We start from the raw sequence: 24,950 nt of genomic DNA on the forward strand, positions 1-24,950 counted from the left end.
TCGAATTATTTCTACCACTTTTATTTTTGTAATGTAGAATAAAAAATGTTTGATTTGTTGCAGCCTTGTGGAATATCTCAAAGAGGACTGTACAGGTAAAATACATCATTAATTTTCATTTATTTATTTACTTATTGGTTCTGCTCTTGCAAAGGCAAAATCAAAAGAATATCAGGAGATTTGACTGCAAGAATGAAATATGCTCATGGACATCTAGGAAATGACGACTTAGTTACATATTCAATTAAAGTGACAATAAAGTATTTAAAAATAAACATAAATATGTTGATACAAGTGAGAAACCTTGGTTTTTAATTTTTTATTTCAAAAACATTATATAATAGTCAAGTACCTGACAAAGTCCCCACAGAACAGAGAAAATTATTCTGGTGAGTTTTGGAATCTCTGTGATACCAGTATATTACACAGAGTATAAAGAATACTTTTCACTAGCCATTGTTAAGATTTATAAGACCTCTTTATTATTTTGACAGGGAAAAGACAAAACCTAGATTTGGATGAACATAGTGTCTTGCAATAAATGTTTCGTGAGTTTCTTTCTCCAATTTATAACATAATTATCTTGTGAAGTAGCCCATAATTGGAGCAATTTTTCCAAAATTTTAGCATATTTCATAGCCTTTTTCAGACTCAAGTATTATATATCAAGGAAAATGGGAAATTACTTTCCCCCAAACCCTCTACAACTTGCTAAAAGCATTCAAGGTTTGTCCTTCGCTATACTCATTCATATTCTAAATAATTAAGACTTTATTTTAGGTTAAAACTTCTCTCTTTTCTTTCCTTGAAAAAAATTGATTACCTTACATAAACATTTTTAGTATTTTTCTATTACTATTGCTTCATTCTAGAATAGCCCCAATCACTATTAATTGTAAATTTTAATGAAGTAACTTAACTTCTATTTCACAAAGACTGGAGGATACAATGCAAATTGTCCAGTATTTTAGGAAGGTTAGAAAAGCTTAAGACATAGAATGACTTTCACCAGCTTCATCCATCCATTTTATAATTTATTAAAGTGGCAAAACCTGCAAGTTTATTAATTTCTCCCAGTTATAGCTCTCTATGGCAAGTAGAAGTAAGAAGCAAATATTTATAAACTTCCTGCTTTGTTTGCTTTTGTAAATACAATATTGTCCACTTATCCATAGTTTCAGTCACATGCAGTCAACCACAGTCCAAAAACATTAAGTGGAAAATTTCAGAAATTAACAATGTATGAGTCTTCAGTTTTGCATCATTCAGAGTTGCATGATGAAATCTCACACCGTCTTGCTCTATCCTGCCAGGATGTGAACCATCCCTTTGTCCAGAAAATCCACGCGGTAGATATTGCCCACCTTTTAGTCATTTAGGAGCCCTCTTGGTTATCAAATAAATAAAACCACGTAGTTATATTTAAGGTTTGGTACTATCCGCAGTTTCAGGAATCCACTGAGCATCTTGGAAAGTATCTCCTGTGGATAAGGGGGACTACTACAGTTTAATTGAACACAATCACACTCATTCATTTTCACATTGTCTATGGATGTTTTGCACCACTATTGCAGAATTAAGTAATTGCATTGAAGACCTTATCACCCGCAAAGCTTTATATATTTATTATCTTGCCCTTTACAGGAACTGTTTGCCAACTCTTCATTTAAGTATTCAAGGTTTTTACATTTGTTAATTCAATTAGCCAAGGATTTTATGTTGTTACTCATAAATCTTGGAAATTATGTTCAAAAGGGTATGCAGTCTGTTCTGCTCTAACACTTATTCAGGAAACATGGATTTGTTCCAACACATTTGATATAATAGGGAACAATTTGAGCATAACACAAATTTTGCCTTTGCTTATGTGTAATTTCTTCTGCAAAAGATACTACCTGAATAAAGAAAAATACTGCACCCAGCTGAACAGAGCTGCATACTAATGCACAGAATACACAAACATACACACACACACACACACACACCTCAAACATCTACCAGCTACCTCACTTTGCTGTATGTGAGCTATGAGTCACACATTCCCATCTGGTGTTACAACTTTTCAACACATTTCAGACAACCCTCCTTCTACCAATTCATAATAATCACAAACTGCAATCTTTTTGATGCCCACTTCCTCAAGCAAAGTTATGGCCTTTCTCAAGGAAAAACGTGGCAAATTTATTATAATATTTATGCATTTCTTAATAATTTATTATGTGGAAAATAGTGCTATCATTTTAATAGGGTCTTTATTTGTGTGTATATGTATGTGTGATGGACAAAGTTTTAAAGTTTTGTATCCCTAACACCATTTTTCTCACATGTCTCTATCTTTCTATAATCTATCTTTCTCTTTCTATTTCTTCTGATTTTTGACAGAAGATTTACAGTTGGACAAGTGTTTCACCAAAGAATGTATCTGAAAGGTGTATAAGGACACTCAGCATCATTAGTCATCTAGAAAAAGGTAATAAAAATCACAAGGAAATGTGATTATAAAATCATTTTAAAGATAAAACTTTAAAAGACCAGAAATGCCAAGTGAGAGCAAAATGTGGAGTCACTATAATGCTCACTAATTGCAGAGGAGTATAAAATGATTAAACACTATGGGAATACTGTTTACATGTATCTAGCATATGACTCAACAATTCTTCTAAGAATATTCTCAAGTTTTACATGGTGGCAGGCAAGAGAGTGTGTGAAGGGAAATGCCCCTTTATAAAACCATCAGATCTCACGAGACTTATTTACTATCATGAGAACAGTATGGGGAAACTGCCCTTAGGACTCAGTTATCTCCACCTGCCCCACCATTGACATGTGGGGATTATTATATTTCAAGGTGAGATTTGGGTGAGGACACTGTCAAACCTACCATTCCACCCTGGCCTCTCCCAAATCTTATGTCCTCACATTTCAAAACCAATATTGCCTTCCCACCAGTCTCCCAAAATCTTAACTCATTTCAGCATTAACTAAAAAGTCCACAATCTAAAGTCTTATCTGAGACAAGGCATGCCCCTTTTACCTATGGGCCTGTAAAATCAAAAGCAAGTTAGTGGCCAGGCATAGTGGCTCACACCTGTAATTCCAGCACTTTGGGACATGAGAGCAAGCAGGTTACTTGAGGTGAGGAGTTCAAGACCTGCCTGGCCAACATGATGAAACCTCATCTCTACTAAAAATACAAACATTAGCTTGGCATGGTGATGCACACATGTAATTGCTGCTACTTGAGAGGCTGAGGCAGCAAGATTGCTTGAACCTGGGAGTTGGAGGCTGCAGTGAGCCAAGATCACACCACTGCACTGCAGCCTGGGCAGAACTTTAGAGCAAGACTCCATCTTAAAAAAAAAAAAAAAAAAAAAAAAAAAAAAAAAAAAAGCAAGTAAGTTACTTCCAAGATACAATGGTGGTATAGGCATTGGGTAAATAAACTAATTCCAAATAGGAGTAATTGCCCAAAACAAAAGAACTACAAGTCCCAAGAAAGTCTGCCATCCAATGGGACAGTCATTAAACCTTAAATTTCCAAAATGATCTCCTTTAACTCCATGTCTCACAACCAGGTCATGCTGATGTAAGAGGTGGACTGACATGGTCTTGGGTAACTCTGCTCCTGTGGCTTTTCAGGGTACAGTCCCACTCCTGGATGCTTTTAAAGGTTGGCTTTGAGTGTCTTTGGCTTTTCCAGGAGCATGTTGGAAGCTGTCAATAGATCTACCATTCTTGCATCTGGACGACAGTAGCCCTCTTCTCACAGATCCACTAGGCAGTGCCTCAGTGGGGACTCTTTGTGAAGGCTCTGGCCCCATATTTCCCTTCTACTCTGCTCTAGCCGAGGTTCTCCATGAGGGCTCTACCCCTGTAGTAGAGCTCTGCCTGGACATCCAGGGATTTCTATACATCTTCTGAAATCTAGGCAGAGGGTTCCAAACCTAAATTCTTGACTTCTGTGCACCTAAAGATCCAACACCACATGGAAGCCGCCAAGGCTTGGGGCTTGTATCCTCTGAAACAATGGCTTGAGCTGTATCTTGACCCCTTTTAGCCATGGCTGGAATGTGAGGCACTAAGTCCCAAGACTTCAAAAGCAGCGAAGTCCTGGGCCCAGCCCACAATATCATTTTTCCTCCTAGACCTCCAGGCCTATGATGTGAGGGGCTGCCATGAAGACTTCTGATATGCCTTGGAGACATTTTCCCCATTGTCTTGGCTCCACATTACTTATGCAAGTTCCTGCAGCCAGCTTAAATTTCTCCTTAGATAATGGTTTTTTTTTTTTTCTATTGCATCAACAGGCTATAAATTTTTTGAACTTCTATGCTCTGCTTCCATTTTAAACATAAGTTCCAATTCCAACCTTATCTGTATGAATACACAAAACTTAATGCTTGTTTAACCGCCCCCAAGTCACTTCTTGAATGTTTTGTTGCTTAGAAATTTCTTCTGCCAGATGTCCTAAATTATCTCTCTCAAGTTCAAAGTTCCACAGATCTCTAGGGCAGGGGTAAAATGCCACCAGTCTCTTTGTTAAAGCATAGCAAGAGTCACCTTTATTCCATTTCCCAACAAGTTCCTCATCTCCATCTGAGATGAGCAGCATTTGGTCAAAGCCATTCAACAAGTCTCTAGGAAGTTCCTAACTTTCCCACATCTTTCTATCTTCTTCTGAGCTCTCCAAACTGTTCCAATATCTGCCTTTTACCAAGTTTCAAAGTTGCTTCCACATGTTTAGGTATCTTTACAACAGCACCCTACTACTCGGTACCAATGTACTGTATTAATCCATTAATCCATGCTGCTAATAATGACATATCTGAGACTGGGTAATTTATAAAGGAAAGAGGCTTAATGGACTCACAATTCCACATGGCTGGGTAAGCCTCAAAATCATGGCAGAAAATGAAGGAAGAGCAAATGGACATCTTATGTGGCAGCAGGCAAGAGAGTGTGTGCAGGATAATTACCCTTTATAAAACCATCAGAACTCATGAGACTTATTCACTATCATGAGAACAGTAGGTGGGAAACCGCCACCATAATTCAATCATCTCCTCTTGGCTCTGCCCTTGACATGTGGGGATTATTGGGGTGAGATTTGGTGGAGAACTCAGCCAAAGCATATCACATATATATGAAATATCATTCAGCTTACATACTTATTATTTTGTATATTTTATTGTATGTAAACATTTTAAATTTTAAATTATACCTCAATAAAATGTTCAAAATCAAACAAATATCACATCAAATACCATTTTTTAAATAAAATCTCGAGACTTTTACAGAAAATATTTTTCCCTTCTCAATAAATCATTTAAATATTTTGTTTAGACATGTTTTGGGCATTTCCTCTTTTTATATTTTATCATGATTACTTTGGAGGCTTTTAGCTGTACTCATAAAATAGTAAACTCATTGAGTAGAAGTGATTCTATGTATTACAAGACATGTAAAGCAGAGCTTTGTTCAGAGGGTGTATGCAATACACATTATGAAATAAAAATGGATTGAATGGAGGAAGCAGGTATGCATATCACTTTTAATAAATATAACATCTGGCAGTTCTAAGATCATCATTAGATATAGTATGACTGTGTTTTTGTAAAGATTCATGTAAGCAGATATTAATATGTGCATAAACCTAATGTAAAATGGTTTCACTAATCTTTCATTTTAAAAATATGGTGAAAATAAAAATTATTTTACAGAAATAATTTATTGTTAATGGTGCAATTTAAAAAACATGAGCACACAAGTGTATTATAAAATTGATACATTTAATGTTTAATTTAATGAATCTTCAATTCACTAAGGCCATTTTCAATGATATTCAAAACATGTTTTATTAAAGGCACATTACAAATCAATGAGTAACTAAAATAACCCGATATTCCAGAAGTCCTTGATAGAATTCTCCTATTGTCGTAAGGTGAATGCAGACAGAGATTGATTCTCATGGGCTTCTAAATTGTATACATTCTTCTTTCTTTCTCAAGGCAATAAAGGCTCCAGGGAGGCCAAAAACTACTCCATGGTTTGGGGCTTTCCAAAATAATTCTAATGATACCATAGTGAATTAACTTTTGGGATATCATAGATATATACTGAGACTGTGGTAATACCAATATTGCAAGTTATTAATGTATTTAAAGTTCCCTAGTAGATGAACTCAGACATTTCTGAATTTATAGAGATTGTTAGGAAAATTCCTACATATTGGTTCAATAAATAAATGATCCTAATTGTTCTTAAGCACAAACCTCCATGCTCCCTTTAAGCACTTCTCTAGCTGTTTCATTGTGAAGATGCAACAATGAGATTTCCTCTGAGCTGTATCATGGAGGCTCGATAGGTATTGTTCCATATCCCAAACACAGCATAAACAAATCTAAACCCTAAAATTTTACACTCTTCTGTCAAGTTCAGAAGACAATAATAAGTGCAGAATATTTTTGTTAAATATTTTTACCCGAGCTAATTTTGTTTTGAATAATTTAAATGGAGAAACACAATTCTCTTCTCATACAGCTTGTTTAAATTATCTAATTGGCACCCTCTTCTGATTATAAACCAGAAGAACAATCAGCCAGTCTCCTTACCAGTGTTGATGTTATTTTGTTTTCAGTGGATGCACTTAAAGACTTAAGTTACAAGTATATTTATATCTCAATCACTTTAGAGTTTCAATTAGGTGAATTATTATCCATGGTTATTATCAAATCCACTGGTGTCAGGCTACCTGACAAGCATAAATGTAGGTTGAGCTAATTTTAAAATTCTGTAGATGGAAACCTTTGAACTAAGGGTTTAATGAATCTTCAAATGAAAGTTGAATAACTTTTCAACTGATTAAAGCAAATGGGGCCCAGTATGGTGGCTCACACCTGTAATCCCAGCACTTTGGGAGGCTGAGGCAGGTGGATTGCCTGAGCTCAGAAGTTTAAGACCAGCCTGGGCAACATGGTGACACCCCGTCTCTACTAAAAACAACACAAAAAATTAGCTGGGCGTGGCAGCATGTGCTTGTAATTCCAGCTACTTGGGAGGCTGAGGCAGGAGAATTGCTAGAACCTGGGAGGCAGAGGTCGCAATGAGCTGAGATTGTGTCACTGCACTCCAGCCTGGGCAAAAGTGAGAAAGTCCATCTTGGAAAAAAAAAAAAAAAAAAAAAAAGCATATGGAAACAAGCTTCAAATTAAAAGTATAGTATTACTCACTGATAGTAGAATTATTAGTAATTTCTCCTTAGAGCGACTGAGTATACATGTGAATTCAGGTACTCAGTTAAGAAGACAAACTCTCAATCAATTTTGTATGCCTGACTTAGCTTCCAAATACCACAGATTCCAATGAACTGTGTAAAACATGAAGATGTATCTTTACTCAAAATATATCCCATAATTTGAAACAATATTTTACTGATTTCTGGATAGTGGTCCTTTTTCTCTTTTTATGCATCAAGGCTCTCAGTAAAATACACACTACACATATACAAGTGCATTTCATCCTACCTTATACTAATAGGGACAACTAAGAAATGTTGTTCAATCAAAGTTCATTTGTCTAAAATTTTATTTATTTATTTATTTATTTATTTATTTATTTATTTTGAGATGGAGTCTCACTCTGTCACCCAGGCTGGAGTGTAGTGGCTCCATCTCGGCCCACTGCAACCTCCGCCTCTCGGGCTCAAGCAATTCTCCTGCCTCAGTCGCCTGAGTAGCTGGGACTACAGGTATGTGCCATCATGTCCAGCTAATTTGTATATTTTTAGTTGAGATGCAGTTTCACCATCTCTATGTTGGGCAGGGTGGTCTCGATCTCTTGACCTCGTGATCTGCCTGCCTAGGCCTCCCAAAGTGCTGGGATTACAGGTGTGTGTCACCACACCCTGCTGGTTTGTCTAACAAATCTAATTGTTGATTCTTGATATTTCATTTTCATAAAAATGCCCATAAAATTCAGGAGAATTAAATAATTCTGGTAACCAGTAATATAAAATTCTGTGTCTGCAGCCTTATATAATTGCTGCTTCCTAGCAGTCTAGATTCATAAAAAAAAAAAAAAAAAACACAGAAAGAACACATGATCCTGAGTTACAGTTTTTAATCAAGTTATTTCTTGTAATGGAGACACTGAAGATTCAGAATTTATTAAAATGCAGTAATTTGATTTTGTTAAAACCCAACAAATGTGCTTCTAATAGTGGTTTTTCCTACTGAAGGGCTGTAACATAAATATGATATTTAATATAGTACATATAAGATTTTATATAGTAAATATAGAATAAAAAATACGAAGATTACTATAACATGTGATCTGTGGATTACTCAAGTATAGTGATTAAGAATAATTAGCACACACACTATGTATAGGTTGTCTATAGAAATAAAAATTGGGAGATGTAAATTTTTTCAGCAACAAAATTATACTGGGATAAATTTGTATGTTCTTCAGTAACTTAGAAGAATTGTTGAGCTCTCCTGTACTTTTTGGGAACTTTATAAAGATGAAATATAGAGAATCAATATTTATATTTGTTAAAAATATTTAAAAAGTCAGTTTTGATTGAACAACATCTCTTAAATATCCCTGTTGCCAGAGAGTTGAATAAGCTGCACTTATAGGTGTATGTTGTGTATTTTATCAGCTCTGGTTTTACCAAGAGCTTAGTGATATGAAAAGAGTAAAAGGACCACTACCCAGCATTTGGTAAAATAAACTAGAATGTCTACAATATATTTTCTTCTCTGAATAATTTATATCTACATATCTCATATTAGGTAAATTATTCTTTTAGATTTAACTTCTTAAAAAACTTAATAAAATTAAAATTTTAAAAACTATACAGTAAAATGTGCTTGTTTCCTAAGCCTCACATACTATACTTTCTTTGAACTACATTTTAATCTATTTCTCATAAAAGGACAAATTTTTTAAAAATCCCAGTTTTTTTAATGTGTCTGTACTTACTGGATCCAATAAATACTGTTTAAAACATTCTTTTTAGATGTTGTAATATACAAGATAACTATTTGCATACTTTTCCATCTTAAATGTTAATGAAAACAAAGAGGGGAAGATATTTGGCCTAATGGTGTGGATAGTGATCACATTTCATTTTCAAAATGGAAACTTTTAAACTAAGAATCAAGCTGATATTTAGCGTTGTTAGATAACTAATTTGTTAATGGCAAAATCTGTAAAAACGGAAATCTAATTTTGAATAGGAGAGACGTGAATTAATGCAATTTGTTTCATGCAACAGATGGATACTATTTCAAACAAGAAAACAAATCTAATTTTCTCTCTGATTTAAAGATAATTCAGAAAAAACAAAAACTAAGCAGTAAATCAAAAAAATCAAAATATAGTCTAACAGTTGATGAACATTTAGTACAGGAACTGACCCTGGGAAAATCATTATCATAACTTTCTTGACCTCGGTGGGGCCTATTCACAAAGTACTATATATATCACCTTAAACATTTATTAAGTGTTTCTAGATGCCTGGCACTGAGAGAAAGAGCCTAAACACAAAAGCAGTGTACTCAGAAAATTGGAATAGGAATGAGGGTAGCCTTTTTTCTTTCTCTAATTATAAAGAAATTATTTTTGCTTTAAACTGATGTGCAGAGATATTTACAACTAAAAAGTTGACTCATGACTATTATCCAGAAAATGATCTTTAGTAAAAAGTTAGTCAGGTCCGTGTTTCTTCCATTTAAACCAATAAACCATTAAATTGTCTTACCAGCTAACTAGACACTAGAAAGACATAGATATGCTTGTGTAAATCTGTTTATTTTCAACACTAGAATATTTGATGGAGAAATATTAATCATTTTCTACAGAAATGCTACCTAGTAATAGGAAGAGAAAAAATAAAGGAAAAGTGGGGTTGAGTAAAGATGAAGTGTATGTGTGTGTGTGTGTGTGTGTGTGTGTGAGAGAGAGAGAGAGAGAGAGAGATGGAGAGAGATTAGCATAATGCCTAGGGCTTTAATCATTTCTTTTAAAATGTTACATATTTCAGAATAACTCTGATGTCAAAGTAAAGAAAAGTATATTTCAGTAAAGAAAAGTCCACCAACATTTACCTGTCTAAAAATTATCTTAAATTCAAATCCGAGTCATGATTTGGCTGCTAAATCCATTCACACATTTGTACAGGGATTTCAGGATCTCTGATTTTCCTTTTCCTCATCTCGCTGCCTTGGTCATTTCTACGAGTCTAATTCCTACCAATGTATGTCTACAGGGAACCTTCCATTATTTAGCAATTGAATGTCTGTGATGAGTTGTAATCCCATACTGTAAGAAAAATGAGTATCCCTTCTTTTGATGAAGGTCCAATTTTCATGTCAGAGACTCATGAGACAAATAGCAACAGCTGATTCACAATTCTTTACCACTTTGGGGCCCTTTATACATTCTTTTTCAGTTCCTGATCTAATAACATATCCTGTGGACTATCTTCCTTCCTTCCTTCCTTCCTCCCTCCCTCCTTCCCTCTTTCCCTCTTTCCTCCTTCCTTCCTTCCTTCCTTCCTTCCTTCCTTCCTTCCTTCCTTCCTTCTTTCTTTCTTTCTCTTTCTTTTTCTTTCTTTCTTCTCTTTCTTTCTTTCTTTCTTTCTTTCTTTCTTTCTTTCTTTCTTTCTTTCTTTCTTTCTTTCTTTCTTTCTTTCTTTCTTTCTTTCTTTCTTTCTTTCTTTCTTTCTTTCATCATCTTCCATGCTTCTGTGTCTCTGGGGTTTGTTTTTGTTTTTGTTTTTGAATGTCCATCTTATTTTTCTCCCACCTGAGTCTTCCACTTGAATCTTCTCCTTTGGCCAGTGCTGACCAAGGTGGAATGTGGACTATGGAGACAGGATACCATGGGAGTCGCAAAGTGTCACTTTCCAAAGAGACAGTTCTGTTTGGACAAATGTTTAAGTACATTTTTCAAGCTTCATGTTGGTAATAATAACTGTCTCTTTTTCCTAGAGTGAGACCACTAGTAAGAAATTGTTCCTTTCTCCATTCATTCATGAACCTAGCCTTAAAGTATCCTTTCTGATGACTCAATAGAAGACTTGTGAACTTGGCAGAAACCATTGGGATGCATTCTGTGAAAGACGATGGAATCTTTTAGTGGTCATTATTATAATACTTACTAGTGTTCATAGAATCTTGAGATTTTTTTTGTTTTGTTTTTGCACCAGATGCTTGTTTATATTCTCAAATTCATGAAAGAGAGACTATTGAGGGAAAAAATATACATGTCATATTTATATCTAGTTTTATATATATATGCATCTATGTATCATTCTTTTACATATGTATGTATATACCCACTTCTATATATCTACCTCTATTATTTGAAATTCATTATGGGGTTCTTATAAATGCTGTTTGATTTTTAGATCACAAGCCCTTTGTAGCAGCCACCAATTTAAATTAGTACCAGCTTCTTTGAATGCAAAATTTTAGTACTTTAGTAAAATTAAAAAAAAAAAAGTTAGTGTTTTAGTATTTAGCACAGACTTTTAGTATTTTAGTAGAGAACTGTTCCTGTTCATAGCATGACTTCTGGGATAGATATTAAGCAGTGGTTAACTTTGTCTAATCAAATAATCTTGATTTGTATGTATATATGATGCATGTTAATTATTTCTTACTCCAAATTTTACAATTTAAGGATAAATCATTATGGTCTAAAATATAGTAAATCTTCATTGTAGAAGTTTCCAGCCAGTCACTAAAGTTCAAAAAGTTATTACCATGAAAAATGTCTAATAATATCCAGAAATAGGTTATTTAAAACATAGGCAGTTCATTGAGAATGGATTGCAGACAGCAGTATTCAAACTAAGCATTAGCAGTCATTGCAGACTCAAAGTAGCTTCATAATATGTTATTAAGTAGTAAAAGCTCTTTGTCCCATTATCAATCCCTTGAGGCAAATTAAAACAATAGAAATAGTAACCTAAAGTGCTACGAATAATGTGTGTACATATGTGTGTTCAGCAGTAAAGATCGAATGTGATTTTGTAGATGTATATATTGGGGTTTGCCTGGCATACAAAGTAAGTTTAAGTTTGATGGTATTCACAGACTATGAACCTTCATAAAATCAGTGGTGCAGCAGTAGGTACCTCAAACGTCTCAAAGGAATTGGTGAACATACATAAAGCAATTACAGATAATAATGCGAAAACTCTAATTACGGGCTTATTGCAGTGTGAAATCTTTCATATTAAAAATAATGCCACAGTATATATTTACTGCCAATATATCAATGGTGTGCTCAAATGTATCAATAAAATTATCAATAGATGGAACCTATCCTCTTAATATTTCATATTTGTTATCTATTCCAAACCACAGTTAACATTTTAATGTAGAAACTGAACATGTTTTGTTCACCTAAGGAGCTGCAGAAAAATTGCTTATTTCAATAATAGGCACTCATACATTTTCTTTCTGCAGAAGTAGTTCACAAAAGCACCTCAATGTGATCAAAATCATGTATGTGTATGTGCTATGGCATTTTATTTTTTTCAAACACATGTTGGACGCCTTGGCCGATATATGGGAGCGTGACACAAGCTGCATTCAAACAAGCTGCCCCTGTGTGTCTCTCTAGGCTGACGTAGCATGTGTTCATTTCCCAGAGATACAAATGATGTGGAGTGGAGGGCACAGCACCCCGGGGGATTCATTATTCTGGGTGATCACTTGGGAGTGACCAGTTGGAAACTACCTTGGCAGTAAGAAAGAAACCAACGTGATTTGTATAGAAGGTGACGGCTCTTGGGCTTCTTCTTGCTGAATGTCATTAAACATGGATGGACTGTAAGTGTCTAAAATGGGGGTGCTTATCATGGAGAAACAGTGGGCTTGTTCAGCCACACAGAATGCTTTGTACGATTTTGTTCAGCATAAAAAAGGCAGAAGGGCAGCAAGCAACGCAGAAAGTGACAAACCATTAAGCTAATCCTATAAAGATCTGGCCTGTCAGGCGGCACATTTCCTGAATACTTAGAAAGCATGAGAGAGGCTTATTAATGGTTCATCACAGTTCTTGCACTGCTTACATTGCTAATATGCAAACACTGCCCTTTTTTAGTTTTGATTTTCAGCACATTAGGATGTCACTTCCATGGCTACTGTATTTTTTTTTTTCCTCCTGGGTAATTGAAGCATTACCATAGAAGACAATGATTGATGATGTCTTTAAAGGTCTAAAAAAGCACAGGCTATTTTTGAAACTGTGTCATGTCTATATAAGGCGAGAAGAGGGAACATTCTAAATGCTACAGTATGCTAGAGCAACAACAACAAAGCCCTGAGGCTTAGGTAGTCATCAAGGGTGCTTTCATTTTTTGCTCCCACTCTCTGCACCCTTTCCTTTCCCTCTTTGAATTTACAGACTACTTCTGGGTTAGGGTAAAGAATGCTCTGGTGTGTTAGATGCTCAGTCTAATTAGACTATTGCGCTAGGAAGATTTGGCTCCATGCTTCATTCCTGAGCTGTAAAGCTGTTCTTGCCTTTGAAAGCTGCTTGGCTGAGTTGAAAACAAGCAATAGTGATGATGATGGTGTGATCAGCATCATTTTGCATTTAACACAACAGCTTTCTGCATAGTATTTACAGTTCTTAGAAACTATTATCATGTATACAAGTATCTTCCGTATTGATTATTTGTCTATTTCTTCTCCTTATCATCTTCTTTCAATTTTCTATCAGTGTTGATTCAATCCAATGAAAATTTAGTATGAATCTATAACACCTTGTTAGGCACTGGGAATACAAAACTACTTATTTATGTATTTTTATATATCCTGTACAAGTTCAGTCTTGTAAGATACATGTATTATAACATATAAATTTTATTCCAAAATATGGTTTTTCTTTCCTTTTTTCTTTATCCTTGTGCAAATGCATAATAAAGGGAAAGAAAAAGATGATTTTCATTTATTTAAATTTTTATGAGTATATAGTAGGTGCATATATTTGGGGATACATGAGATATTTTGATACAGGCACACAATGTGTAATAATCACAGAGAGGATTTTTTTTTTTTTTTTTTTTTTTTGAGGGACAGGAGAGTTAAAGGTGTAAACTCCACGTTGGTTTGTGTCAATTCCTCTCTAGTCATTCAATCATTTTAAAAGACTCAAAAATGTAGGATCTACTTTAAATCATGTAAATTGGCCCCAAATATTCGATCTGGTACAAATTTCGTACATAACAAATAAACAAGTAAAACCCCTAACCAAAGCAGTAGGAAATAGGTTACCAAAACTGTTTTTCTCCCCAAAGTTGGAGTAATTTGGTCATGTAAATTTAGCCAAGTTAATTAAATTTCTTAAAATTCTGTCCCTCTTTTGTAAAATAAAAATAATGATATTTGGCTGATATGATCATTCTGCACGTTAAAGATAAGTTATAGACTGCAGTATATAGCACATTGCAAGACCTCAAGAAATTAACAATATGGTATATGAACAATGCAAAGAAAACCAACAAATCAAAACATTCCTTTTGAAATTGGGCAGCAACTGGTTTCTACTCAGCATTTTTTGTTGGAAGACCCTTTTATGATGCTTCCAAATCTGTATTTTTTCTTTTTTTGAATATGAACTTTTTATAAACAAGAATGACATATTTAATTCATGTATTGATTTTTCTATATATTGCATGCATAATAGAACATGGATGTGCTTACTAGTATTATAAAAGAAAATTAGGATGCAAAGAGAACAGCTAAAGAAGAATTAAGTAAATTGCCAGAGATCACACTAAAAAATAATAGAGAAGAAGAGAGAAAAAAATAACAGAGAAGAATGATTGAGAAGAATAGGGGACGAGAATATAGATTCTAATACCTTGTCAGCTGGTCAACATTAGTTCTCACATTAGAACAACGCTTTCACTGAAAGAGGAAGGGAAATTATTCTTCTCTGTATAATAAGGTCCTTGAGGGTGGCTTCACAACAAATTAATGTAATGTTAACATGTAATGTATCTAAAAATACCACTCCATGTTTCTAGCTTTTCCCTGGGGACTGGTCATGTGCTAATGCTCCTCCTCTTCACATATCTCTCCTCTCCCCACTTGTTGGCCAGGCATTCATATTTCTCATTTCAACAACTAGTATACGACACTATATGGAATCTAGGACGTGATACATAATGTCAGCTCAAATCTCTGACCTCCAGAAAGTCAAAGCTGTTAGGAAAAAAGACTTTCCAGGATCAAACCTCTCTGGATTCAAATACATATGTGATTACTATATAATTTTCAAGTCTTAGACATGTCCTTCTGTATCAGTTTCTCTATAGGAATATTACCATCAGATTAACATTAATTTCTAATTGAACTTGTTTTCCTGTCCAGACTCTGAACCTGAAATTAGATTTGATCCAAGCCAAGCTGATATAACACACTCTTTGCATTAAGAGTTTTACTTGACTGTTGGCCGGGCACGGTAGCTCACGCCTGTAATCCCAGCACTTTGGGAGGCCAAGACGGGTGGATCACGAGGTCAGATTGAGACCATCCTGGCTAACATGGTGAAACTCTGTCTCCACTAAAAATACAAAAAATTAGCCGGGCGTGGTGGCAGGTGCCTGTAGTCCCAGCTACTTTGGAGGCTGAAGCAAGAGAATGGTGTGAACCCAGGAGGCAGAGGTTGCAGTGAGCCGAGATCATGCCATTGCACTCTAGCCTGGGTGACAGAGCAAGACTTTGTCTCAAAAAAAAAAAAAAAAAAAAAAAAAGAAGAGTTTTCCTTGACTGTTATTATACCATGCCTTACATGACAATGAAAAGTTAATTTGACTCCATTGTGATGTGCTGTTAGGCTCTGAACTTACTACATAATGAGATACAATTTCTCCTTAGCCGCAACGTACTGACCTGCTGAGCAATATCCTGAATATCTCCAGGGCACCTGTCAAGAATGCTTTATTTCGTATCCCACCCCTAAAACAAACATACACCAAAAATACCATTCAAACTTAAGAAGAGAAATGTTCATGATACTGGAGAGGCATCGCTAGATTGTTCGGAGAAGGGGGAAAAAATAATTATAACAATTACTATATACCCTCTTCAAGCATTATGATATGTTGGTCATTTTGTGAGATGTGTTGAATATTAAATCCTTTCTTACGAATAAGTTAAGAGGTCTTTTAATCCCTATTAATATAATTTTTACAGTGACAGGAATTGGATGACTGTTTTAATAAATGAGGGATCAGAGCAAGAATTGGGTTCAATAGTTAAAATAATTTTTAATTGATAGAAGGCACCAGCTGACTAAAAGTTTTCTGGCATATCTGGAGATACCCAAAATAAGACCCTTGTTAATGCACTTAACTGTGTTCCCCACCCCCCCTCCCCCAAAAGCCATATGTTGAATCCCTAAACCCTAGCAATTTAGAATGTGATGGCATTTGGAGGGAGGACCCTTAAAAAGGTGATTAAATTAAAATGAAGCTATTAGGATGGGGCCTAATTCAATCCTCCGAAGAAACCACCCCTGCCAACACCTTGATCTTAGACTTCTAGTACCCCAAAATGTGAAAGAGATATTTCTGTTGTTAAATCACCCAGTCTGTGGTACTCTGTTTTGGCAGTCCTAGCCATACTAAATCAATTATTAATACGAGCTTCTTTATCAATATCTGCATGAATCGTTCTCATTAGTTACCTCATTCCTCAAACTGTAATGCAGACGATATGCCAAACAGCATCCTTATTAATTGGTAAATCTAATGTCTTATTTCCAAACTTAGATGTCTCTGCTTCATTTTGCATTGTTGATGATCCTTATATTTCTATTCCCCTTGCTTCAAGGCACAATTTGCTGCCTGTTTTCCAGCTTTCTCCCTGACTTCTTACTAATGGATTCCTCTCTTCACTCATTACAGGTGGGTATTTCTTGGATATTGTACTCATCCTCCTTGTCTCCATGATCTCACTAGAGGAAATTTTACATACATACATATTTATAACTGCCATCTAAATGCTGAAAAACTCCAAGATTTTTCTCTATCCTACAGTCCTTTGAATCTGATAAAATACTTTATTATTATGTAATATTTAAACATGTGATATTTATGTAATAGACATAGATTATTATTAGTCATAATAATAAAACAAATATCCATGAATTCATGCCCCTTCCTAAGACAAAATATTACCACGGTTTTCTCCAATCCCACCTTCCTACTTTCCTATTGGGAAATAACCACTACCCTAGATTTTGTATTTGCATGCATCATTACCATGCCACTTGAAAAAAATTTTTTAACCTATTTAGATATTTCTAAATAAAATATCAATTTGGTTTTTTGTTTGTAATTGTGGTGTCATATTACATGTGGTCTTGTGTGTCTTATTTTTTCATTCCACGGAGTTGTTTCTGAGATGCAACAATGTTGCACATAACTGCAGTTTGCTCTTTTTTCTTCATTGTAATTTTTTTCTAAACACCTGAACTACATATCTAGAAGAAACAAAACCTAAAAATGTTACCATCAAGCCTGCTGCTCTTAAATCTAAACCTACACAATTTCAAAAAATATAATATTATCCTTAATGTTTTCTCTGTCAATATATTTTCAAGCAGTCATAAATCTGGATGACTTAATCTGTATAATGTTGTCCTCTCTTCACCCCTTCCAATGCCGGGTGTGAGTCCAAGGCATTAGCAGCTTGTGTCTGACCATTGCATTCACTTTCTAACTCTTCTCCATGCAAACCTTTCCCCTCTTCCCCAAAAATCCAGGTCACTCTTAATCTTAACTTTTCTTCATTATTTGCCTTTACCTGCAAGACACACTTCAAATTACCTTATATGGTATTCAAGATTTTTAACATCAATCTTTTAGGTGTCATAGTGAGAAATGCTACTTCCTCTTCTATTTCTTTGTTTTCAGAACCACATATTCAATTTGTGGGAAAAAATGGCAGCACACATTGGTTCCTGGTTCAAATCATTAACCACATCATTAACAACACCACCCCACTAAACTACTAGTATAATCTCTTATATCTGAAGATATATATGACTGACCAACAATCCATTTTACATTCTATAAGGCTGGCTACATTGGGGATCTGGAGTAAATAGTGAGACTAGAGAATCCCATGAGCATTACTAACTACATTGCCTACTTCTTTTGCGATTAAATTAGTTTATTAGTAAGAAATCCCATGACATTATATCATTATAGTGAAGGAGATATTCAAGGGAACCACTCTTTGTGTTTCTGTCAATAATTCCATGGATAGGAAGAAAGATTATGATCCAGAATAAGTATTTACTTCAGTGAAGACAAATTGCTGCTCATAGAGGGCTCCGATGTAATCAACCCATCATGTGAGGGAGGAGGGTGTCTCATGGAGTAGGTTTCGTGTTAGAAGGTCAGAGTTGGTTTTGCACTTACCCAGCAGTGACTATATTCTGGCCTATCAAAGTGAAAAGTTTATAATGTGAAACTAAATAAAACCTCTTATCAGTCTACCATGGCCACTTTGTTTATATAAGCCTACTTATAAGTATAATGCTGCTTTCTGCCAAAACCCAACAGACATTGCTGCAATTCTCTTACTGGAGCATGAACAAGCTCCATACAACATTCAGCACAACCTCGGGCACTTCCACCACATTGGATCTGCTGGGTTTTAAAAGGTACGTGATAGAGTCACTCACATTACTGCTGTAACAAGCTGGACACCTATCATATTCTCTGAATTTAACTGAAACTTGGAAGAATATGCACTAGTTTGAGTCTCTTACTTAGTGGTAAGATTTATTAGGTGCAGTGTCCTGTGCTTGTAATGAGGAGTATCCTATAATGACTCAGACATGGAATTCTAGAGAGGTCAGACACAAAATAGTACCTACTGTGTCATTCTCCATGTATAAACTTCAAAAACTGGCAAAACAAATGGTGATTGAAATTAGAATGTGATTGGCTTTGAGGAGGATGAGAATTTGTAAATGGGAAGGTCCATAAAAAAGCTTTCAGATTAATATAATTTTCTATTTTTTTATTTGTGTAATTGCCACATGGGTGTATTCACTTTCTGATAAATACATCAAGTAGTTTACTTATGATTTGTGCTTTCCTTTAAGTATGTTATATTTTGAGTTTTAAAAATTGCTTTAAAAAACTAGATAGCTCGCATGGAAGGACTAGAAAAGAACAAGTTCCCCAATGCTCCCCAAGACAAGCATGTATTAACAATATTTCAAGATACTCACACAGGCTGGCTTAAAGGGAACTAATTTTCCAATTCCTGGAAAATCTCACAATCATCCTGCAAAAATAACTTTTTGGAGAAATGTCCAGCATAGCTTCTATTGCCTCCAATCAGTAGACTGGGGCCCTGCACAGAACTTCACTTGAAAATCAATCACATGTGAGTTACCTGATTTGCAAAACCTAGGTCACATGCCTTCAGCTACAAAAGAGGCTTTGAAATGCATATTGAGCAATCTTTTGTTTTGTTCGTGTTTATTTACTCTGTGTATTAGTCTGTTCTCACACTGCTAATAATGACATATCCAAGACAAGGTAATTTATAAAGGAAAGAGGTTTAATTGACTCACAATTCAGCACAATGGGGAAGTCTCACAATCATAGCAGAAGGTGAAGGAGAAGCAAAGTCACATTGTACTTCCTAGGTACAATGGCGCTTCAGGCATTAGGTAAATACATGTGTTCCAAATGAAAGAAATTGTCCAAAACAAAGAGACTACAGGCCCCATGCAAGTCTAAAATCCAATGGGGCAGCCATTAAACATTAAAGTTCCAAAATTATCTCCTTTGACTCCATGTCTCACATCCAGGTCCCACTGATGCAAGACATGGGCTCCCATGGCCTTGAGAAGCTCCATCCCTGTGACTTTGCAGGATACAGCCCCCTCCCAGCTGCTTCCATGGCTGTCATTGTCAATAGCTTTTCCAGATCCATGGTGCAAGCTGTCAGTGGATCTACCATTCTGGAGTCTGGAGGACAGTGGCCCTCTTTTCCCAGCTCCATTAGGCAGTGTCCCTGTGGGGACTCTATATGGGGGCTCCCACCCCACATTTCCCTTCCACACTGCCCTAGCAGAGATTTTCCATGAGGGCACCACCCCTGCAGCAAACTTCTGCCTGGACATTCAGGCATTTCCATGCATCCTCTGAAATCTAGGTAGAGGCTCCCAAACCTCAGTTCTTGACTTCTGTGTACCAGCAGGCTCAATGTCACATGGAAGCTGCAAAGGCTTGGGGCTTGCACCTTCCAAAGATACTGCCCCAGCTGTACCTTGGCCCCTTTTGGACATGGCTAGAGTGGCTGGGATGCAGGGCACAAAGTCCCTAGCCTGCATGCAACAAGGGGGCCCTGGCCCCAGCCCAGGAACCAATTATTTTTCCCCCTAGGCTTCCAGGTCTGTGATGGGAGAGGCTCCTGCAAAAGTTTCTGACATGCCATGAAGACATTTTCCCCATTTTCTTGGTAACAATGGGCTTCTTGTTACTTATGCAAATTTCTGTAGCTGGCTTGAATTTCTCCCTAGAAAATAGATTTTTCTGTTCGATTGCATTATTATGCTGCAAATTTTCCCAACTTTTATGCTCTGCTTCCTCTTGAAAGCCTTGCTGCTAAAAAATTTCACCATATACCCTAAGTCATCTCTCTCTCAAGTTCAAAGTTCCACAGACCTCTAGAGCAGAAGCAAAATGTGGCCAGTCTCTGTATAGCAAAAGTGACCTTTGCTCCAGTACCCAACAAGTTCTTCATCTCCATCTGAGACACACTTAGACTGGATTTTACTATCCATATCACCATCAGCATTCTTCTTGAAACCATCCAACAAGTCTCTACAAAGTTACAAACTTTCCCACATCTTCCTGTCTTCTGAGCCCTCCAAATCTATAGGAAGGAAGTTCAAACGTTCCCACATTTTCCTGTCGTCTTCTGAGCCCTCCAAACTGTTCCAATCTCTTCCTGTTATCCAGTTCCAAAGTCACTTCCATGTTTTCAGGTATCTTTACAGCAGCATCCCACTCTACTAGTACCAATTTACTGTATTAGTCTGTTCTCATGCTGCTAATAAAGACATACCAGAGACTGGGCAATTTTTAAAGGAAAGAAGTTTAATTGACTCACAGTCCAGCATGGCTGGGGAGGCCTCACAATCATGGCAGAAGGTGAAGGAGGAGCAAAGGCATGTTTTACATATGGCAGGCAAGAGGCATGTACAGGGGAACTTCTCTTCATAAAACTATCAGATCTCATGAGACTTATTCACTATCATGAGAACAGCGCAAGAAAGACCCACCCCTATGATTCAATTATCTTCCACTCGGTCCCTCCCACAACACATGGAAATTATGGGAGCTACAATTCCAGGTGAGATTTTGGTGGTGACAAAGCCAACCATATCATTCTGCTACATTAAGAAGTCCTTTTACCAAGAAACTATGCTTTATTCCTGTCTGTTTTCTCCATGTTTATTATCATACCTAGCTTTCATTTGATAATCATTTATTAAGTACCTCCTATCTGTAAGTCACTGAGGTAGCTATGAAAAGAAACTCATGAATGAAAAGAAATTCCAACACATGGAGTCTCATATTCTAGATGTAAAGTGTTAAATTATATTAAATTTGGTCCAAAGCTGTCTCCATACGTAGCAAACTGCAATTGAACTTAGCAAATTGTATTAATCTGTTTTCATACTGCTATAAAGATACTACCTGAGACTGGGTAATTTATAAACAAAGGTTTAACTGACTTAGAGTTCTAGCATGGACTGGGAGGCCTCGGAAAACTTACAATCATGGTGTAAGGTGAACAAGAAGCAAGTATCTTCTTCACAAGGGGCCAGGAAAGAGAGGAGGTGAAGAGAAAAGTGCCCCTTATAAAACCATCAGATCTCATGAGAACTCACTCACTATCACAAGAACAGTATAGGAAAAACAGTCCCCATGATCCTATCCCCTCCCACCTAGTCCCTTCCTTGATACATGGGGATTACAATTTGAGATGAGATTTGGGTGGGGACAGAAAGCCAAACTATTTCATTCTGCCCATGGCTCCTCCAGATTTCATGTCCTCACATTTTAAAGCACAATCATGTTGTGATGGTTAATACTGAGTGTCAACTTGATTGGATTGAAGGATGCAAAGTATTGATGCTGGATGTATCTGTGAGGGTGTTGCCAAGCAGAAAAATGTGAAAAGGCAAGACCGGCCTAGCCTGCAAGGCTACGTCTTTCTCCTATACTGGATGCTTCCTACCCTCAAACATTGGACTCCATCAGACTCCAAGTTCTTCAGTTTTGAGATTTGGATTAGCTCTCCTTGCTCCTCAAACTTGCAGACAGCCTACTGTGGGACTTTGTGATCATGTAAGTTAATACTTGATAAACTCATATATATATGAGTTTATCAGTCTACCGTGGCCACTTATATATCATATAAGTTCTGGCTCTCTAGGGAACCCTGGCTAATACAGATTTTGGTACCAGGAGTGGCTCTAGAGGAATAGAATATTAAGGATGGAATTGTTTCATTGGTTTTGGGGTTTCTGGAGTTGGGTGCTTAATATGATTAGACCCAAAAATGCTAAGGACTCTACTTCTAATAGTATGGAGAACACTGATATTCCTTGGCATGAATTGTTTAGAGAGTTATGCTAAATAAATGCAACTGACACTCTTGATTAACTGCTCATGAGAAGCAAGGAATATAGTACTCTATACATAATACCTTTGACCATATGTGGAGAACCAAGGAACATAATGAAGCTGCTCAGTTGCTCCTAAATTCAGTGAACAAAGTGATGAAAGAAAATGATCGACTCAGGGATCTTGTCTCCTGGCTTCAGAAGCAGCTACAAGTTCTTATCAGGTGAGTGACTGACCTGCAATGAAAGTGGATGCACAGCCTCGTCAGGTGTCTACTGTTAAAGTGAGGGCATTGATTGGAAAAGAATGGGATCCTGCAACTTGGAATGAGGACGTGTAAGAGGACTCTGATGAATCTGGGGACATGGAGTTTGTAAACTCTGATGAAGCTTTTTTGCCAGACGGAATAGCTTCCCCATCATCAGTAATGGCACCCCTGACACCCTTGTTTGCTTCTAGACCTATAACTAGACTAAAGTTCCCCTGGGCCCCTAGAGGTCAGGTAGAGAGTGATGACCCATGAGGAGGTGCACTACACTTGAAAAGAGAGCTTTAATTCTGTCACATATATAAACAGAAATCTGGAGTACAGGCATGGGAATGGATATTAAAGGTTAGGATAATGGTGGAAGGAACACAGAGTTGGATTAGGCTGAATTTATTGATTTGGGCCCACTAAGTAGGGACTCTTCATTTAATGTTGCAGCTTGGGAGTTAAAAAAAGGTTCTAATAGTTCATTTGCTTGGATAGCTAAAATATGGATTAAAAGATGGCCCCCTGTGAGCGAGCTGGAAATGCCTGATCTCCCTTGGTTTAATGTAGAGGAAGGGATGAGAAGGCTTAGGGAGATTGGGATGGTGAAGTGGATTAGTCACTTTAGACCTATTCATCCCAGCTGGGAGGGTCCAGAAGATATACCTTTGACCAATGCCTTGTAAAATAGATTTGTGATGGCATATTTGAAGAGCCCTGTAATTGCTCTACTCTGTATGTCAAATTAACAGTGGGAACCACAGTTACTCAACTACAAAATTTAAATATGATGGGAATAATTGGATCCTGAGGCAGCAGGGGCCAAGTGGTGGAACTCAACCGTCAAAGGCAAGGTGGGCATAGCTATTGTAGTGGACAGCAGAGACAAAACAGCAATCAGAATAGTCTGACTCATGTAGAGCTCTAGCATCAGCTAATTAATCACGGTGATCCTAGAAGTAAAATTGATAGGAAGCCTACTGCATTCCTACTGCATTCCTACTTAATTTATACAAGAAGAAGCCTTCTAGGTCAAATGGAAAAAAGACTAATTTGTACTATGAAAACCGAGAATCACAGCCCCTCCATCAACTTCTATACTTAAGCCAATTTACAGACCCAGAACCTCTTAAATGAAGGGAGGCTGGGTCCTCTTGAGGAAGGATCCCACTACATAACCAATAATTTATGCAGTAAAACTTTCTCCCATCCTTTGCCAATGAGACCTCTGGCCTTTTACCAGGGAATCTATGCATTGGAAAAAGGAAAATGATCAGACATTTTGGGGACCACTGGACACTGGCTCTGAGCTGATGTTGATTCCAGGGTACCCAAAACGTTATTGTGGTCCTACAGTTAAAGTAAGGGCCTATGGCAGTCAGGTAATGAATGGAATTTTAGCTCAGGTCCAAGTTACAGTGGGTCCAGTGGGTCCTTGGACTCATCCTGTGGTCATTTCCCCAGTGCCAGAATGCATAATTGGCATAGACATACTTAGCAGCTGGCAGAAAACCCACATTAGCACCCTGACCAGTAGGGTGAGGCTATTAGGGTGGGAAAGGCCAAATGGAAGCCATAAGAGCTGCCTCTACCTAGAAAAATAGTAAATCATAAACAATATTGAATCCTTGAGGGGATGCAGAGATTAATGCCACCATCAAGGACTTGAAAGATGCAGGGGTGGTCTTCCCACCACAACCCCATTCAAGTCTCCTATTTGACCTGTGCAGAAGACAGATGGATCTTGGAGAATGACAGTGGATTATTGTAGGCTCAACCAAGTGGTGACTCCAATTGCAGCTGATGTACCAGATGTGGTTTTATTGCTTCAGCATATTAACACATTTCCTGGTACCTGATATGCAGGCATTGACTTGGAAAATGTATTTTTCTCCATTCCTTTCCATAAGGCTCACCAGAAGCAATTTACCTTCTGCTCCTAAGACCAGCAATATACCTTTACTGTCCTACCTCAGGGGTATATCAACTCTCCAACTTTGT

General features: G+C 36.7%; 2 long non-coding RNA genes across 3 annotated transcripts in view; one reads left to right on the forward strand and one right to left on the reverse strand.

Moving 5' to 3' along the window:
• LOC141410214 (uncharacterized) lies at positions 1-16,856 on the reverse strand. Its single transcript, XR_012434417.1, has 2 exons — positions 14,887-16,856; positions 1-11,251 (listed from the first exon to the last, which is right to left on the reverse strand). It is a non-coding gene; the product is annotated as an uncharacterized lncRNA (long non-coding RNA).
• LOC123573022 (uncharacterized) overlaps positions 12,666-24,950 on the forward strand; it is a 25,630-nt gene continuing 13,345 nt past the window's right edge. For both annotated transcript variants that reach the window (XR_006697722.2, XR_006697721.3), the window contains exons 1-2: positions 12,666-12,848; positions 16,863-16,936. This is a non-coding gene — a long non-coding RNA (uncharacterized lncRNA). The remainder of the gene's footprint in view (positions 12,849-16,862; positions 16,937-24,950) is intronic.

This window comes from Macaca fascicularis, chromosome 4, assembly GCF_037993035.2.
Source record: "Macaca fascicularis isolate 582-1 chromosome 4, T2T-MFA8v1.1".
Classification (NCBI taxonomy): Eukaryota; Metazoa; Chordata; class Mammalia; order Primates; family Cercopithecidae; genus Macaca; species Macaca fascicularis.